Genomic DNA, 4995 nt, shown 5'->3' on the forward strand with positions numbered 1-4995 from the left:
TGAGCTTGTCTACCTCAATTTCTGTCTCAAAAACATGACAACAAAACCTGTATTTGATTCCATTTTAAAATACATTTAGATATCAACTTCAAACCACATTCTACAGGTACTTTATACATTTAGTATTTATGTATTTATTAATTATGTACACTGAAGAGGGTGTCAGATCTCATTACAGATGGTTGTGAGCCACCATGTGGGTGCTAGGAATTGAACTCAGGACCTCTGGAAGAGTAGTCGGTGCTCTTAACCTCTGAGCCATCTCTCCAGCCCTTCTTTATTTATCTTTAAAGACTCATATTTTAATTTTATGTGTATGAGTGCTGTTTTGCATTTATGTGTGAACACCATAGGCATGCTTACTGTGTCCATGGAAGGCAAATGAGGGCATTGGATCTCCTAGAAATGGAATTATGGATAGTTATGAGCCCTGCATGGATTATATACGTTAGTGATTAACTCAGCGTTACAGATAATGCATAGGTGTCACATAGGAAAGAAATAAAAGAACTTCCCCTGGAGTCATTTAACCAAGATGGAGTCCAGATTTTAATTCTCTACTTCCTGCTCCTCATGTCTCCTGTCCTGTCTTTCCGTTGCGCAAATCTGGATCTCTGCTGCCTGAAGGCTCTCTTGTGAATCTGTGTGGTGATACTGTGTCCCCCAAAATATTGTGTACCCTAATAACATGTGTGTCTATCTGGGGTCAGAGATTGTAGTTAGATTTTCCTGCCTGACCCACAGTCAGGACAAATCTCTCTTACCCGCCAGTCCCACAGTCACTCAGACCCAACCAAGAAAGCATACAGAAACTTACATTGTTTATAAACTGTATGCCTGTGGCAGGCTTTTTGTTATCTACTTTTTCTATCTTAAATTAACCCATTTTTGTTAGTCTATACTTTGCCACATGGCTTGTGGCTTACCAGTGTCTTTACATGTTGCATTTCATGGCGGTGGCAGGCAGTGTCTCTCCCCAGCCTTCTACTTCCCAGGATTCTCTTCTCTCTTGTCCTGCCTATACTTCCTGCCTGGCCACTGGCCAATCAGAACTTTATTTACACAGAGTGATATCCACAACACTTCCCCTTTTCTTTTTTTTTTAAGGAAGGTTTTAACTTTTACAAAGTACAATTACATATAACAAAACAATTACCAAGCAAGAATTACAGTTACAATATTAAAGAAGATATCCTATCTATCTTATATTTATGAGTCTAAGGTTTTATATCTAACATATCTTTTATCATAACTGAGGAAATTATAACTATCTAGTCTTCAACCACATCAAAGACCTGAGAAGGATGTAATATTACCTGAGAACCGGGAGAAGGATGTAAGCATTTTTCAGGAGTCTTACAGGGTAGACAGAGACAGCTGGCAGCCTGAACAGTCACCTAATGTTCCTTTGTAAAGTTGGGGCATTTGTCTTTAGCCCACAGGGCTAGAGTCTCTCGGTCATTTCTCTCAGTGTCCTGTAGAATGTCTGGCAGTTTCCTCTGTGAAGCAGGAACCTGAAGGACCATTTTGAAAGCAAAGTTCAGTGGTCACCTTTCTATGGGTCCTGCATGTCCAGGTGATCGAGCAGTCCAGGCAAGAACAGTTTCTTGCCCAAATGGCTATTTTTGCCAAGGTGAAGATAAACTCCATATGAAGTGTCTTCAATGCCCATCCTCCTCTCTGAAGTAAATTGGTGCTGCCAGGAGCAGACATGTCTCACTGTCCAGAAAGTCTAAATTTTAAAAATATTTTAAATGCCATATTCTGTAGACCTTTGAAGTGTTTGAAGATTACCTGTCTATCTGAAATATCTCTTGGTATACCTAGAAGACTTAACTAACATGGCTATGAGTATGATTATCATAGATGACCAGTTATTAATCTATTTTTAATTATCCATTTCAATTTAAATGAGCTATACAAACATAATACCTTAAATACGAGTAGAAATATACACACAGTATAACAAAATTAACTTTAAGTTTGTAACAATAGACTAAAGTCTATACCAATGTAAAACATTTTAAACAAGTTGTTGCTCTTTAGAAGTAAGTTCCTTAATCTACCCTTTCATCCTAACATATCTATATCATATCCCCTTTTTATCTTTATAAAGAGATTGTATTTATAATCAACCTGTTTTAAATAAAATAGTGGTTTTTCTCTGTCCCGCACCAGAGGGCTCTTTTGATTTGGGACACAAGAATCTCTTAACCTTTTTTTTTAGCAATATGTCTGGCCCCACGTTGGGCGCCATTTGTAGTTAGATTTTCCTGCCTGACCCACAGTCAGGACAAATCTCTCTTACCCGCCAGTCCCACAGTCACTCAGACCCAACCAAGAAAGCATACAGAAACTTACATTGTTTATAAACTGTATGCCTGTGGCAGGCTTTTTGTTATCTACTTTTTCTATCTTAAATTAACCCATTTTTGTTAGTCTATACTTTGCCACATGGCTTGTGGCTTACCAGTGTCTTTACATGTTGCATTTCATGGCGGTGGCAGGCAGTGTCTCTCCCCAGCCTTCTACTTCCCAGGATTCTCTTCTCTCTTGTCCTGCCTATACTTCCTGCCTGGCCACTGGCCAATCAGAACTTTATTTACACAGAGTGATATCCACAACAAGAGATCAGAACAGCCACTAGATATAGAGGCCAGAAAATGGTGGCACACATGCCTTTAATCCTATCACTTGGGAGGCAGAGATCCATCTGGATCTCTGTGAGTTTAAAGCCACACTGGAAACAGCCAGGCATGGTGACTCACACCTTTAATTCCAGGAAGTGAGGCTTTAATCCCAGGAAGTGATGGCAGAAAGCAGAAAGATATATAAGGCGTGAGGACCAGAAACTAGGCTGGTTAAGCTTTCGGGCTTTTGAGAAGCAAGTCAGCTGAGATCCATTTGGATGAGGACACAGAGGCTTCCAGTCTGAGGAAACAGGATCAGCTGAGGAACTGTTGAGGTGAGGAAGCTGTGACTTGTTCTGCTTCTCTGATCTTCCAGCACTCACCCCAATACCTGGCTTCAGGTTTGATTTTATTACTAAGACCCTTTAAGATTCCTGCCACAAATCTGTCCCTGTCTGTGTCATCTGTCTGTGAGCATCTGTCAATTGTGTATGTGTGTTGAGCTTTGGGTATCTGCCCCTCACAAAGGACTTAACTCTAAGTATTGAACAGCACCAAAAGCACCACATGGGGAAGGAATGGAATCCTTTACACTGCAGAGGTTCTCAACATGTGGGGTGCTCACGACCAATGGAAAACACATACTCCCCATGGTCTTATGGACCCTCAACCATAAATTTATTTTGTTGCTACTTCATAACTATAATTTTGCTACTGAGCAGTTTCTCAGTTCCTAAGACCACCAGAAATATGTTTCCAATGGTCACAACCCACAGGTTGAGAATTGTTGCCTCACAGAAATCTTTAACAGTCTTACAAAGGATTAAGTCACTGTCTCCACCTGATCCCAGCTGACCCAGATAACAAACATCATTGTTTATCAACCAATACCCATAAATGTTGCTTTCAACCTTCATGGTAAATTTTACAATGCTGCTTTTAACTTTCATATTTGTTGCTTTCAGCAAATGATACATATGCATTTTCTGGGACAGGGGCATGGAATGGTACATAACTTAAGATTGTAGCTGTACAGCCAGGCAGTGGTGGCGCACACCTTTAATCCCAGCACTTGGGAGGCAGAGGCAGGTGGATTTCTGTGAGTTCAAGGCCAGCCTGGTCTACAAAGTGAGTTCCAGGACAGGCTCCAAAGCTACAGAAAGAAACCCTGTCTTGAAAAACAAAACAAAACAAAACAAAACAAAACAAAACACAGATTGCAGCTATACATTAGCTTAGGCTGTACAAGCTGATTACATGTGAAATAGAAGGCCAGTAAGGATGAGTATTACATTGTTCTCGTTCGTTCTCTCTCTCTCTCTCTCTCTCTCTCTCTCTCTCTCTCTCTCTCTCAACTATGAACGACACTTTATCCAGTCACTTTTTTTTTAACAACAAAAACTCTGGGAATTCAAAATTAACACCCTTGCCCATGAGCTTCTTCAACGCACCAGAGAGACCTTCCACCTTGTGCTCCATTGTTCTGCTGGGCTGTGTCTAAACAAACCATCAGGAGCTGGCTGCCATCCAGTTCCACACAGATCCTCTTACCCACAATTCCACTTGGGAGGACCAAGTGCCAGCATGCCTTCTAGGTGCATCTGCTTACTTTTTGTATGGCTTTTCTAGCTGGCGTAGGCAGAACCCTCCTCTGAGCTATAAAGACAATGTGTTTCCCTCAAAACCTTTTCTCCAATTCACAAGCTAGCCCGACTTAGATTTTCTGGGAAGATTTCAGCTAAGGAACTGGCACAAAAGTTATGACCCCCACCAACTTCATCAACCTTGGCCATGGTGATGTTGAGTTCCCATAGCTGAATCTTGAGATCTGAGTTCATTTCTGGCTCAAGCAGTGCCTGAGAGATGCCAGGCGCTTCACAGTCTTGGCACTTGAACTGAACGTGGCCTTGTCCTTTCAGAGTGCCAGCTTAGAAACACATTGTTCTCTTAAAGGAAGGTTAAATCAACAGTTTGAGTACATAGTAGAATGGCAGTCTTAAGTGACCTCAAGGTATATTATTAACTCTGGCCATGAGGTACAGCAAAAGTTCCATTCTCTTAGAAAGTAAGAGATAGTTTCATACTACATCACTGCACAGCCCAAGCTTAATAATGTTCAGAACACTTGTATCTATCACTCCTTGTTATATTTTACACAAACCTGCATTTCCTGATTCTTTTTTATCAATAAATAATCCCAAGTAAATTTTTCCACATAATTTTGAAAACTGCATTAATATTTCTTAAAACTTCCCCAAATAGAGAAGAGATTATTAGGAAATGAATACAAGCAAAATCCAGTGATAAACATTTATGAAAATGTCATAAGCTGGATTATCTTATATGCTAAATTAATGAGTCCAAA

At 40.3% G+C, this 4995-nt stretch overlaps 1 pseudogene; it reads right to left on the reverse strand.

The window, feature by feature from the left end:
- Positions 1-4007: 4007 nt before the first annotated feature.
- Positions 4008-4611, reverse strand: LOC118580119 (annotated as a pseudogene).
- Between the last annotated feature and the right edge of the window lie 384 nt (positions 4612-4995).

Source organism: Onychomys torridus, chromosome 3 (assembly GCF_903995425.1).
Source record: "Onychomys torridus chromosome 3, mOncTor1.1, whole genome shotgun sequence".
In the NCBI taxonomy this organism is placed as follows: domain Eukaryota; kingdom Metazoa; phylum Chordata; class Mammalia; order Rodentia; family Cricetidae; genus Onychomys; species Onychomys torridus.